Below are 14,937 nucleotides of genomic sequence, written 5' to 3' on the forward strand. Positions count from 1 at the left end.
GAAGAACCCATGAGCTGCTGCAGGTCCCCTCACTGCTGACCAAGGGACAGGATATCCAGCCGCAGTCTGTTGACAGAAAAACTCCATCTCAAGGAACTCTTTGATCCATCCACACTGACTACCTGTAATAGTAACTCTGTAGCTTGCTGTCAGGAGATACCCTGCTCTGCAGAACCCATCTGTCTGCCTGTCCCCTCTGTGCACAGCTCTCAGCCAGGCATTTCTGGCCAGGAGGACTAGAAATCTGTTGGAGTCAGAGATGAATCTGATTGTTGACAGAAGCCAGGAGGACTAGAAATCTGTTGGAGTCAGAGATGAATCTGATTGTTGACAGAAATTGTTTTTCCAACATGGTATCTCGCAATATAATCATTGCTGACAGAAACTGTGTGTCTTTCTGGAATCTGCAGATACATAAAACCACCAGGTCACAGAGTTTTGGCTTCCCAGCTTCTGGGAAGCCCTCCCACCTTTGATGTCCATGAATAGAAACAAGACTAGAAAAGCAGGATGAATCCTAGAAAATTCACACTGTAAGAGTAAGCCACAGAATCAGAATATTCATGCTAAAGCCACATGAACATCACCATAGGCAGGCAGATCCTGCTTTCTTCTCCCAGCCTCAGCCCCTGCACAAATACTGAGGAGCTACAGAAAATGGTAAAGATTTACTGTATCGGTTCTTTAAGAAACAAGAAAACCTTTGACATTTCCTGCAAAGACAAAGTTTTCAGGAACCTATGTGGTTCACAGCAAATCAAGATGGTAAGTGCCTTTCCAGGCAGATATATGGGCTGGTCCTTTGTTTTTAAGTACTTTGCTAGGAAAATTATAGCTGATATTATGTAAAGCTTTGCTACTAATATTTTCATTTTACCCTACTAGTAGTTTGCTCCTCAACTTTCTAAAACATTCCACATTTCTGTGACTTCCACAATTTATCTACCGTTTTCATTTCCATGTAGATTATACTGCAATAGTGAAGTGCAGATAAAAAAGACCCCTTTTTCTCTGGCTGATCAGAGGATGAAGTTCAGAAGTCCTCATTAGCTTATGTCATTAACCAGAACTCCTCCAGTACAGTTGCAAGCAACCTCTGTGTCTATTCAAGATCAGGCTCAAAAGAGAGACAGAAGGAGTCACAGGAGCATATTTCTACTGCTATACATCACAAAATGACAGAGGAGAGAGCAGAAGTTACTAGGCAATAAAAGCAAGAGAACAAGACCAGATCACTGTGGAGAGCCTGGAGCTGGGTCACTCCAGGTGTGCAGCAAGCAGGGATGGGAGGGCCCTTTGAAGTTCTGCCATACAGTTTTGCATATCCATTCCATGGGGAAAAAAACTCAAGTCAAGAGATTTATCCCATGGTTTAATTAGTTTTTCTGACTGCCAGAAACAACTGGGTATTTTTCAAGGCTAATTTATAGACCAAAGTCTCATACCACCTGATAACACATTATCAGGAGTTGTCTCATAGATGCAAATTTCCTTTTTGATGCTGCTTGTCTACATTATCTGCTTTGATATTCTACCAGAATACTGTTCTGGTCTTGGTTTCATTATCTATCCAAATAATTTGACTACACAGCTGTAACTTGCTTAACTTCTCCCATATGCCTTTTCTTACATTGCATTTGACACTCCTCATTCTTAGCCACATATTTTATCACTGCTGTTTGTTAGAAATTTTAATATGATGTTTATCACATTTTTGGTGATGCTTACTTAGTTTCACCTTTATTCCATGACAGAGAATGGGCACTCCTTTCACCATGTAATCCAAATCGCTCTTGGCAAAATGTTAAATGACAAAGTTAGAAAAACCAAACACATGTGGGTGTTTAAGTATAGGGTTCTTCCCTAGTTCTGTATCAGTAACAGGTATCATCACAAGCAGTAAGTATAGTGTGTCCCATGTTTTTTCCATAATGAGAAAGTACAGAGGCATTTTCCCTGGCTACAGCATTACAGTGAATGAACCTATGAAGGGTTCCCTTCCTGTGAAGGAGAACAAAATTCGGGAGAGTGAATGGCCATTGTATAAGGATTCAGTGGAATGTCACTTTAAAGCTCAGTTCCTCAGCTATTCACTTAAAAGTTATGCAGGCAATTTCTAGTGAGCAAACAGTTGGCATAACTCAACTATGTTCACCTTGGGAAGCTTATTACTTTTGAGGAGGAATCATAGACATCTCTACATGTTTAAACAGGCCAACTGTTCTCACTACATTAAAAATCCTAATTTTTAAAGTAGCAATTATAGAAAGCATTGCACTTACTACATGTCAATTCTTTTTAAGGCTGTTTTGAGCAACTCTGCATTTAGACAGAAGTCAGATTCTGCAGAAGAGCATTTTAAAATAACTTTGTAGCCATTAAATGAAGCTATTATACTACACTATTACAGGCTGAAAAGAGTTAAACAATAAAAACATATACTTTGTGTTTAAAATTATGTTATTTAAGAGTTAAGTGTTTACACATATTGTGTCTTCCAGGATGCTAGGATTAGTGAAAGCATGCAATTCATGCCTCATTAACTGATTGAGAGAAGAAAATGAGCTTTCCTTCTTTTGAGTTGCCAGTCAGTTAATCAGTTTAGAATAATTAAATCATTGACCTTGATCAAGTGCAAAAGTGTTTTGGCTTTTGCAGAAAAGGTCAAAATCACGAAAATAAGATTTTGTAAATCTGGTCCCTGGTCCTTACTTTGTCCCCGTTACCAGGCAGCAAAAGCAAACCTTTCATAGAAAAGGTTACTATTGAGCAAAGCATACACTTGATACAAAAACCTTTGAATGCTAGTTTTAATATAATTAGTCAGTTGAGGTGTATGTTACAGCATTTTATTCCACTGCATATATTGACATATTACTGCATTTTAGGTATGGTTTTTTTAAAAGAAAGATTTATTCTTTAAAAGACAAAAATCGCCAGTGTCAATACTGAGCTAAGCTGAAATTACCTTAAAACCAACATGTGTGCAGACTCTGCTCCTCCCAGACCTCCCTCAGCAGTGTGATCTCTGCTATTTTACCACCACTTATCTTTTACCTTTCCAGTGTCCGAATGATACCATAGTGTTAGAAAGGAGAGTCCAAAGACTCTGCACTGGAGATAACTCCAGAGGTCATGGGCCTTAACCCCAGGTGATGGCTAGAGACAAGAATCAGCTGAAGCATTTACAGCAAAGTTGGTTTTCTCTGATTTGCAGTAGCTCTAGGCTGAAGAGAACTTTACTATAGCTTTTGAACTTGATGCATGGGGAAAGTTGGGTTCCTGGAGACAAGCTACAACGGTTGCTTTCAGTATTTGAGTATCTATGTAGCCAAGGACTGAGCCAGGTGGGACTGTCTGGTTTCTGGTTCTGGTAAACCTGGTCTGAAACCATTGTCCCACTGCAAACATCAAACTAAAGCATTGTTTTATGTTCAGACACGTAAGTGAAGTCCTGATTTAATGCTGCTCTCTAGTGGTTTGCCATTTGTGCAAGTGGGATGCATTTCCAGGAACAGTCAGGAATGCCCCATCACCACTCACAGCCTGCTCACTCCTTTGATCCCTGTCTCAGCAGGGACCACTAACTGCTTCCTGCAGAAAATGCTTACAAGGATGAAGAGTCTGTCCTGTAAAGCTGTGCTGAGAAGTGATGCATCAGTTTTAGCCTGAACCATCTCAAAACTTTGTTTTAGCTTCTGCTACTTGTGACTGCCGTACACACCTCCTCCAGATACTTACAGATTATACATACAAATGCCACAATGTGTTTCTCAGGTGCTTTGATGGCCCATTAGGAAAATGGGCATTTACCTGCACCATTTTCTCTGAAAGACTCTTAAATCTTGTGATTTGTTTTATCAATGAGTCCTCCTAGGAGCTTTTACTGCAGAACCCAAATACTCCTCCAACTCTGTCCTACCTCCCCTTTAATTACACAGCATAGGTCATTACCCCTTTCCTGGTTTGCCTTGAAAGAGAACCAAGACAAATGGGCCAGAAGGGAACAGCCAGAAAAGGGCTACTCTATAAGGGGGGGCTCCCTAGGAGCTGTGGCTCAGGAGTCTCTCAGTACCTCAGCACAGCCTGTTTGATATGTTGAATTGCATCCAGAAGCTGAAGGCAGAGACAAGACTAAAGACAAGGACACAACATAGATCCAAGGTCCAGGAAAGAGACCAAGACTAGACCAAAGATACGATATGGAAGAAATGCAGTCACTCATTCTGGATCCTTTTTAAAGTTTGATTGCACTGTGGTGATTTAAGCAGCACTTACTGAGCTCGCTCAGCAGCTGAGCAGTTTCATATGTGAGCTGCCTCTGGACTCCTGGGTGAGCATCATCTTCTCCTGGCAAGTTGTTACTATTTACTGCACTGATTTGTGCTAAAACCCTTTCTTGTCAGCAGTGATATTTTCTCTGAGACATTCTTCCTAAACCTGAGATTTCCTCAGATCAACTCCTGTAAGGAATGTTTTATCAGGAACGTCCCTGTTCTGCTCTGTAGCACATCAACCTAAGGGATGCACAGCTTTGCTGCAGTAACCTTATCTTCTCCCTTACTACTTGCTTATCTACTAATTCCATCAACTTTGATAGATTTTTGTTGGTTTTTTAAATTCTCTTTTAACCCATGTTATATGTTGCCATTTGTCAGAATTTACACTGCTTTTTATTTTCACCACTCAGATATTCCATTCTTTATTTCTGCTGCTCCCTGTGTCTAAGCATGATTGTTGTACTTTTACAATGTCTAGTACACATCTTATTTCCATTTTGGATAATGATGTTTTCTTGCCATTTTCAAGTTTTTATTCTTTTAGTTATTCCTCTTGTCTATTTTTGTTGCTTTTTGGGAATCTTTTTATAGGTTCATATTACAAGTGTGCATTTTTCAGGTCTTTCTCTGCAACCAGAATTTGGACTTTTTAAAAACACAGAAACATATATACATGTACCTATGCATTTCCACAGCAGCTTTCAGGGCAAGACAGAAAACTGGTTCCATACACAAGAGATTACTTTCAGATGAAATTTCTTAATTGGTAAGCATTGCGCACCTGGGAGAAAACAAAACATTTCTTTCATAAATCTGTCAGGATGATACTTCAGAAATAGAATAGGTTCAGTTTCTCTGAGTATTTGTAGGGACGACACATGTTTTGGGACTACACTGCTAGGCTAAAGAACGTGAAGAAAAATGTACAAGTGGATAATAATGTTCAGTACTTTCTTAGCATGTCTCATTCAAATTATTATGAAAATACATTAAAATATTACGCTGAAAAATGGGGTGAGTAGCTGCATTTCATCAATAAAGAAATTCAGATGCTGACTCCTGAAAAAGCATATCCAGGATCTCTCAGGAGTAGAATGAGAGCTGATTCCCATGTCCTCACTCTCTATGCAGATTGCTACACATTCCTGACAAGCAATATTTGGCAAAGGAACAGAGCCTCCAGTTTTCAAGCATTCTCTTGTAAGCACTTACAAAGCAGCTGGGTGCTATTATCTCATTTCTACACAGAAATTAAGGTCAAATCTGGAACAGGGAAATCTGAGAACCTGCTGCAGTATCTTAGTCTGGTTGATATTTAAGTCAGGTATTTTAGATCCCAATGTTCTACAAGGGAAAAAAATTAAAATTCAGTTGGTCACTGTCTTTCTCCTGGAGACTTAAAAGGAGTTGAAAGTACTATATAGGGTACATTGCTGTCTCTGTCAGCTGAAGAACCAGATACCTCATGAAGACTAAAATTAAAACAAGGAAAGAAGGAAGAGAAAAATAAGGTGACAGAATCTGAGTCTGTTGTATCTGAACTTATGCTTTCTGACAGCTGTGGGATTGCCACACCATTTTGTGCAGTTCTGCTATGCAAACTTAGCACTTTCCCTGGCTGCAGTGGAGAACTGAGACCTTTAGCATTTTGCTTTTTAAGTAGCTCATATATTTTTCAGCAGTTACTAGAATCCATATAACTTGCCTGTGCTTTTATCTCCAGGGCAATGCTAGTATCCTATCTCCATGGTAGCTCTACAGTAGGCAAACCAAGATCAATTTTTTTCCTTTTAGAGCTATAATTATCAAGGCACAGCCCATTAGTGGAATAGTATGAAGGAGATGAAAGTTCCCTTTCTTGGCAGTAATGGTCCCACCACATTTCACTAGGCTCAGAAAAAGGCTTAACTGTACATGCTAATCCCCATATGCAGGTATAAAAGCATAAATGCATACATGCAGAAGCACAGAGTTTTGCATAGGGGCAGTGTCTCTTGCAAGCACCTAACATACAAACACTAACAACCATTTGCTCTGCAAGGGGTTTTTTAAGAGTGTATGGAATCTCTGTAACAAGCATTTAAACAGTCTGTGCAAAATATTTCTCGTGTAGTTTTGTGGTGAAGCCACAAAGGTATGAATCTCCCACCCCCATCCCCTCTAATCCACTGCTGTGAGTTGGGTCTGAGATAGAACTGGATTCCTGTCAAAGTGATGGTTATGTATTATATCATCAGCTCTGAAGCATTGTTGTCACCCACTTTGTGTGCACCTCCAATTAAATATTCAGAAATACATGAGAGTGCATCCTTTGACTAATGTACTGCCAAGCGTTTTTTTTTAATATGTGTGCCCCCATCATTCCTGCTCATGCAGCATCCCCAGTGCATGGCTTAATTCATGGTAAATTATTCCCTCTTTCATGCAGCTTTTGCTTCGAATAATTATCTGGGGGCCTGTGTTCTTACTAAAGTGAGACCAGCGCCTACAGAATGAAATACAGTCCTCTAGAGTTAATTTATCATCTGAAGACTGGGACTTGCTCTAACCCTAATCTGTAAGAAGAGAGTCAGTCATCTGTCTCAGCTTGTGATATCTGTATTGACTGTAAACCACAGAAACTATGGATTGCATATTACACCGAAAGAAGGAACGTGTAACCCTATTCTTTGTTTACTACTAGTCATTTTGGGATTACAAGTGGTTGGTTTGAAGTGTTCAGCACCCTAGACACCATTCCAGGTGCTGACATCTGCCCTAGCCTGACATGATAGGCAGCTTGAACACAGACCTACCTCTGTGGATGCTGTCTGGGGGATTTTTAGAATTTTTTTTTGCCTAGTGAATGGACTTTCCTATCAGTATTAATGTGTATTGTCAACTGCTCTTGGTGGAAACTTATTTTGAGCAGAAACTGTTGAATGTGGGTAGTTTTAAAAGCTACACAAAGTGTGCCTGTGTGAGAAGTAAAACATCTCTGGCAGTCACTGTGTCAGTGTGGTGACACTGACTGTCATTTTCCTTTTTGCTATAGATTCCCAGGTAGCTGGTCTCTGCCTGTTTCACTAGGCAGTTCAACAACACTGTCAGTATTCCAGAGGGTGTCTTGGAACATTAAGATGGATCTAATGCAAGGCAGTGGATGCTTTGTGGATCAGTGGTCAGGTTGGAAAGATGACCTGGGAGAGGGAGTAAGAGGGCAGGTCAGAGACACTTGGCTAAAGCTGCAGTGGACAAACAGATCTGGAATTAGTTACAGCCCAAAGTACACCTGTAGATCTTAGGAAAGTTCACACAGTGCCCAGCAGAGAAAAAAGCCACTGATGTTAATCTCTCATCTCTAAAAGAAGAGGGGAAAGGAAAATTCCACTTACTCAAAAGGAACACAGAAACTCAGGAGAAGGTTAACCAAGTCAATATTTCATTACATCTTAACACTGTGAGGTACAATTTATGCTGGAATAAAAGTGTATCTCAGTTCAGTGCCACTAGTATACTTTCTGGACCACAGATTCTGGGCTTGAAGGCAACAAGTTGATTTTTCATCCCTGTTGTTACCAATATTGAGAAGAAATTTTACCCTGGAGAGGGGAGATCACAGGATGGATGATAAATTCATTAGAGGATGTTGGCCAGAAGCACAGGTTATAGGAAACACCATAACTCTGCAAGCATTATCACGTCAGTGTCTCCTTCCTATAAAAGAATTTACTGTCTGTGTAGGTGGAAAAAAGATACTTAAATAGGTCAAAAATACCCTGTAAAGAGAGAAACTACCATATGAATTTTATTGTTCATGATAGGGGTGAATTATTATCTAGAGCCTTGTTCTAACGTCCTGAGAACAAATCACTGGTGATTCCAAATGCCAGCAGAATCTACTAGCAGAGCTTTGCTGTCTGTATAGTTCTGAGTCTTTGGCATGAGTTCAAAGTAAAAATCAATCTGAAAATTTCTGAAATCTGGGAAGCCCTGTATGTGAATCTAGTTATGTATCCTGGCATTTTGGCAGAAACAGTTTTCTATTGCAAGACTTTGAAGCCTACATAAAAATTAAATTGCCTTTGTGCTCTATAACTAAAGGCATATGAAATACAGCAGCTTTGTTTAAGTGAGCCCAAAAGTTCAAACTTGCTTATTTTTTCTGTTTTTTTCCCCTCATTAAAATTGTCAAAACCTGCTTTTATTGCCAAACACATGGCTTCTGATGAAATGCAGCTTTCAGTTGCTTTTTAGGCTGGATTTTGCAATTAATCTCATTTGAATTTTAATTTTGGAAACCTATAAGCATAGATGCTTTCACAGTTTATTCGGTATAAAGTGATTTCAAATCTTGTTAGTTTATTTTTCTCAGTGATTCAAAGTTAACCACATACTACATGAACAAGCTGTCTACCTTTATTATATTTTAAAGCTAAACTAAAATTAGTATCTTCTTCATTCTCAAAGAACATGAATTCTAATTAAAAATAATTTTGTCTTCAGACTAAACAAAATTCTTGATCAGTCTGAGAATTAAATAGATGGGGTATCTGATGTATTCCTATCATACTGAAGCAAAAGACAAACCCTATGGAAATTGGTGAGAATTTTGTATGACTTCAATGATGAAGTCCTAAATTTAATATCTGAATTCTCCTATAAATATTATCTAATGAGCAGGAGGTGCAACCATTATAGTTTTGCTTCTATAATGGCTCTTCTTTCTTTATCATTTATGCCATCCTCACAGGTTGTAGCATTTGATACCTGGTGTTTGCAGGGATGTGCGTGATATAAGATATAGGTGAAAAATCACGCTGTAAGAACCCTTGGTTGCCAACAATGTGCCCTTTTTTTATACAACCCATTTTGTATAAAATCTGACTAGAAGATGACATCATCTGTTGGTGGAAGTGCTTTGTCCATTTAATATAAGCCTGTTGTGGTTTGACACTGGCTAAGCACCAGGCACGAAAAAACCATTTATTTTCCTCTGCTATAGCTGAGCAGAGGAGGGGGAATTGAAAACTTCACTTTTATTAGTTAAGGATTATTGAAAAAAAACCCCAACACTTTAAGGCAAAGCAGGTTCAAAACTTAAACAATATAAAGGAGATTTATTATTAACAGAATTAAAAGTAAAAAGGGCAATGAGAACAGAAACAAACCTTCAGAACACCTTTCTTTCCCAGTCCCCCCCTCTTTCTACCAACGGCGCAAGGAAACAAAACATGGGGTTTTGGTCAGTATTTCACTTCTTAAAAATCTTTCTTCAGTATGCTTAAGGAAAAGAGTTTCTTCTGCTGTGCTGTAGAATCCTTCCCATGGGAAATAGTTCTCTGCAAACTTTTCTAGCGTGGTTTTAACTTCCACAAGCAGCAGTCCTGCCTGAACCTGCTGCAATATGAGTCCCTCCCACCGGCCAAGCAGTCTTCCCACAACTGCCCAGCATGTGTCATTTTAGTTCATGGGGTTTAGTCTGTCAAGTGATGCCTAGGTTTTAACTTTTGTATTTTCCTGATTCTGTACTGCTTAGAGTGTAACTCTGAGGTTTCTTGTAGCTTGCTAATTTCTGCTCACTTGTGCTAGGTAGACATAACAAAGCCTCTCCTGGCCTGCTCTCCAAGGTCACCCAGACTGTCTTAGGCCCAAAAGGTACAAACCAAAGAGCTTCTAAGGAGGGCAAGCGGAGGGGAAATTACATCATTGAACTGAAGCTTTAATTGGAGAATTATCCCTGATATGCAAATGAACCAAACCTATAAAGGTGTGAAGAACTCGTGACCTGTCGTCCATCTTGGGGTCCATTTTTGGCAATAGCCTGTGGCTCCCAGGGTGTACCTTTGAAGGCCTTTCAAATAAATACCTATTTTATTCTTTTACTCCTGTCCAGTCTCTGTGTCTAGTTGGCTTCATAAGGCATCACAAGAATGAGCTGTTCTAGTTTGGAAAAGAAGGCTCTCTTCCTCTATCTCTCAAGGCAAGGGTCATCTCTCTCTGTCCAAGTTCCTCACTAGATTACAGCTCTTCAGTACCCACACGCTCCAGTGTGAGTACTCTTCTTCACAGGCTGCGCATGGCTCTCTGCACCCCCCATGCACCTCATGAATTACCGGGAAACAGTTTGTTGTATCGCAGTCCTCACCACTGCCTGCAGAAGAATCTCAGCTCCGGTGCTTGGAGCACCTCTTCCTTCTCCCTTATTTTTCACTGACCTCGGTGCCACCATGTTGGTTTTGCTCACCTTTCCTTTTTCTGTGACTTGGAAGAAAGTTGGTGTCTTTAAGTGGCAGTTGAGAGGCTGATCTCACCTGGGCTCTGTATTGGGGAATCGCTTGCCATGTCTCTCACTGCTGGCCACGTGGTCCCTGCCGGGACAGGCACAGCGGGCCCCAGCCATGTGGTCCTCACCACCACCACATGGGCGGCTGTAGCCTCGGGAGGGCTCCCGACAACCGCCCCACCCCTCCTTGGGAAAAGAAAAGTGTTTCCTGTGCTTTTTCCTTTCTTAAATATGTCATCCCAGGGGCATTACCAACTTGTCTAATTGGGCTAGTAACCTGCCCATCATCAGAGCCTTCAGTGTTTGGCTCTGTGCCAGACATAGAAGTTTCGAGCAGCTTTCCTCCCGCCCACTAAAACCAGGCTGTGTTAAACCAACACAAAGCCTCATGAAACACCTCCTGCCATAATGCAACAGAAACCCATTCTTTCTTGGTGCTCTGAGAACAAGCAGACCATGTCGATAGTTCAGTGACTCCTCATGTCATCTTCAGTGTATTTATTTTCTTGTCATGTAACAGGTTTTGATAGGCTCTCTCACAGGCATTAAACAGCTTGCCTCATTTAACAACGCTCTTTCAAAGAACTATAAAGAAACGCAGCAAAGAACCAGAAATAATGACACAATAAGCCAAGCTGATATTTGGAGCTCAGGATTTTACACGATTGAGCAAAAAGCATTTGCATTCAGGAAAGTGGGCAGACTGATTACAGCTCTACAAGGTAATGGGTAAGTGCTCTATATCTATGCAGAAGGATGTTTAATAGAGATTTGAAATGGATTTTAGGTAAGAAATTTCCCAATAAGAGGGATATATAGTCACAAAATCTGCTTGATACATGATGGGTGTAACGCATTATTATTTTATCACAGAAACATCAAAATCTCTTCCTTCCATGGGCAAGACACAGATGTTCTATGCACGAAGCAATATGTCAAATCCAGCTATAACTAATTTCAGAAATTATTAATGAGTCTCCTATTGTTACCATCCCTTAACAAGGCATTCAGAAATGTGCTGACTACTTGTCTACATTTGATTCCATTCCTTTTCTTGATACCTCTCCTTTTTTCCCTGACAAAAAAGACTTCCCACTGCCCAGGGGGAACTGTGGCTTATCTTTATTTCATGCAACACCAAGCCATTCTTTTGCTTTTAAACATACACTTTGCACTTAATGCTAAAATGCCATGTGAAGGACTGAAATCTGCACAAGGGCAAAAACCCTATTGCACACGAACTTTTGGCATTCCAAATTCTTCAGCTTGAGTGCCATGGGCCCGTCACAGGAGAGAGCAGGTGGAAACCTGTGGGCCTCTAAATGCTCCTTTCTACAAGCCAAATCACAAGACTGTCTATGCTTTTCTTGTTATACCATTACAATTTAAGGGTGTTTTAAATGAATAGGAACTCCTTAAAAGGAGTCAGTTCCTAAAATACGCTGTTACAAGTCCAGGATGCAGGAGGCTAAGTGATGCTCCTTGCTCTGCCACAAATGTTTTTTGTGGCATCTGATACCTTGTTCAGATTCCAGCATAGGGTGGTGTTTAGGCAACTGACTGCTGTAGGTGTATAACTTCCCTTGGTTTAGTTACCTTTGTGCCTTCAGCTCAACTTCATTCCCAGAGAGAATTTTTTTAATTCTTTGCTGGAGTTGGAATGTTCTCCAATATCCAGCTACCCAATGCAGCAAGTACTTCCCTACCCTGCAGGGGTGTTGTAAAGGTGAAGTTAGGAAAGAGAGAATCAAATGCTGCTGTACTGATAGCTGTAGAAGCCTGTAAGACATACAAAGTTAGGGTTGGTCTCAAGACACAAGTCCTTCACCAAGATGTAGCATGAAAAAAACTGCTGCTTTGGTTTTGCAAAGTTGTGGCTAATTTGTTTGTTGGGTGTTCTTGGGATGCTTGAAAAGGCCAACAGCAAATTTATTTTCTCAAGGTAAGGGCAGTTTTTTCATCTGGAACAGAGACGTCCAGAGGAGTTGTAAAAGCTCCAGTTGTTACTAACCAGCAGCTGCATTGTCTGCAAATAATTTCCTTTCTAGTGGGACCCTTTAACACAGGAGCCAACTACTGCCACCATACTGTGGCCACCTGTTACAATGAATTATTACTGAGTATTATTTTCCTGTCTTACACCACCTGGCACTTGTGTTTCTTTTTGCTGCATTATGCTTTTTAACAGCAGGCAAGGTGAAGGCTGCTCAAATGTCACACAGGGCAAGAATGTGACTTAAGAAACTAGGGATGAAAAAATGGAGGTAAACAGGGGTAACAAGGCAGGGCCATTTGGCTTTATGATGCCAGTCACCTGCACTCAGGTGAAATTGAACCTTGCAGCAGTCTAATCTGGTATCAATTCTCTCTCTTTTAATGTTTCCATCCACCTGAGTGCTTTAAAACGATCATTAGTTATCTCAGTATGTTCTAATGCATCTAAGGGAAAGCTCTATCATTGTAGGGGTGTGATCAGGGACTTCAGTTGTTGATCAGGTTCTTATCTCTGAGCCAGTGTGTGCTTATCAGCATAGGCAAAAAGTGCTGAAATCTCATCTCCTAAAGTTAGTAAATGTGACAGGGAGAAGCTGTTATGTCATTCTGCACCTGAGGAATGGACTTTCTAGTCTACACAGAAAAAAATACACCTGAGTATCACTCTTTCACTCTTTCACACACACTCACCCCTACACAAAACACAGTAACTTTTATAAAACTGTCTTTCTTTTTCTTTTAAGTTGTTTAGGAATGTACTGTGACCAAATCTGAAGGTGAAAATATTTTTTTCACTGACTTCAACACCTTGAAGAAATTGTAAGTGAACAATGCTTTAGTTAAGATGTTTGAGACCCCAGCCTTCACTGAAAATTCTAGGTAGGCAAATCTCCCAGATTGGTCCATACTTTGTGAAGGCTGGGAAGGGAATTTCTCCATGAAAAGACATGACTTTTAATTTACAAACAGTGGAATTTATGGAAGCATATACATTTAGCCATATTTCTTCAACACACTTTTAAGCTGAATCTCACCAGATCAGAGCTGGAGTGCATTAAAATCACTAAATCCTTTTGGATGTAACTAAATAGTAATTTTGGTGCTGCTGAAATAGCTTCAGGAATAAAGTACTTTCTGTGCTTAGCACAAAGTAAACAAATTGCTTTCTCATTCTTTGCCCCCCCTCCTCACCCCCTATTTGTCTATCATCCAGAATATTCTGATTTTTCAGCTGCAACATTCTTTAAATGTTCTGCAGACATTGCAAACATTACAACCTAGAGTCAACTTCTTTAAAAGATTGCACTTCAATCTATTTTATTTTATGGGCTTGGGAATTTACTGAAAAAATAATTTTACATTCATCTGAAATTCTGTATTTAAATGGAGAAAGTTGCATTTTGAACTTTACTAGAATGAATCATTTAACCTGGATGAGGGAAAAGGTATTTTTCTCTTTAACCCTTCATACTTTAGGCAATATTATTTTATTGTTAATCAAGCTATAATTTACATGTTAAACTCAACACAAACTTCATATAACCTTCTTTCTACCCACTAGAATACGGATTTGCATGACAAAGTTAAAAATTTAATATAATTCTACTAATACTGTTGACAAGATTATTTGATATAAATTTCATTTGTTTTGAAGGAAGAACTTACATTTTGGTTCTATTATTACAGTTAGTTTTACATATCTAATATATAGGGTAGTATACACGTTGTAGGTGTGCTAACAAATGCACACACATATATGTGCAGATCTGTAGAAATTAGTGTGGTACATGAAACCTTTGCTGAATTCACTGGCTCCCACTACTGCTCTTCTGAGAAGATTCACATGCTTGAAATGAAGTATGTTCATATGTGCATAAGAAATTATAAATTCTGCTATGAGAGTCTGTGACAGGAAAGGGCTGCAGATTACTTCCTCTGAGAAGTGATGCAGATAATTATGTAAGGCATGGATGCGTTGTGAGAAGCAAAGGAAAGGAATCTTTTTAATTGCCAGCCCTTGGGAGGTGAAGGAATTACTTTGGTGTCTTTCAAGAGTTTCCTATTTAACTGAAAAATGGAAACCAGTCTTATGGTACCACTCCACGGAGGTTCTGCAATTAGAAATGACAGTATGAAACAAACAAAAAATTAACTGTGCACTGGCAGAATGTATTCCTAGACTTTAAGCAATGTAATTGTTACTTTTATGGTTTCTGACTAAATAGGGTCCACTAGATTCCAGAATGCTTTAGAAGACATGTATGGGTGCCAAGGGCACTTCTTCAGAGAAGAAATTGCAACATTTCTTAGTCAAGCAGTTAAAAAAAGGAGCAAAAGCAGCTTTCCTCTTTTGGAGTCAACCACTTGTTGAGTTGTAGTTATGTTCTCTACCTATTA

Source organism: Corvus moneduloides, chromosome 6 (genome assembly GCF_009650955.1).
Source record: "Corvus moneduloides isolate bCorMon1 chromosome 6, bCorMon1.pri, whole genome shotgun sequence".
Classification (NCBI taxonomy): Eukaryota; Metazoa; Chordata; class Aves; order Passeriformes; family Corvidae; genus Corvus; species Corvus moneduloides.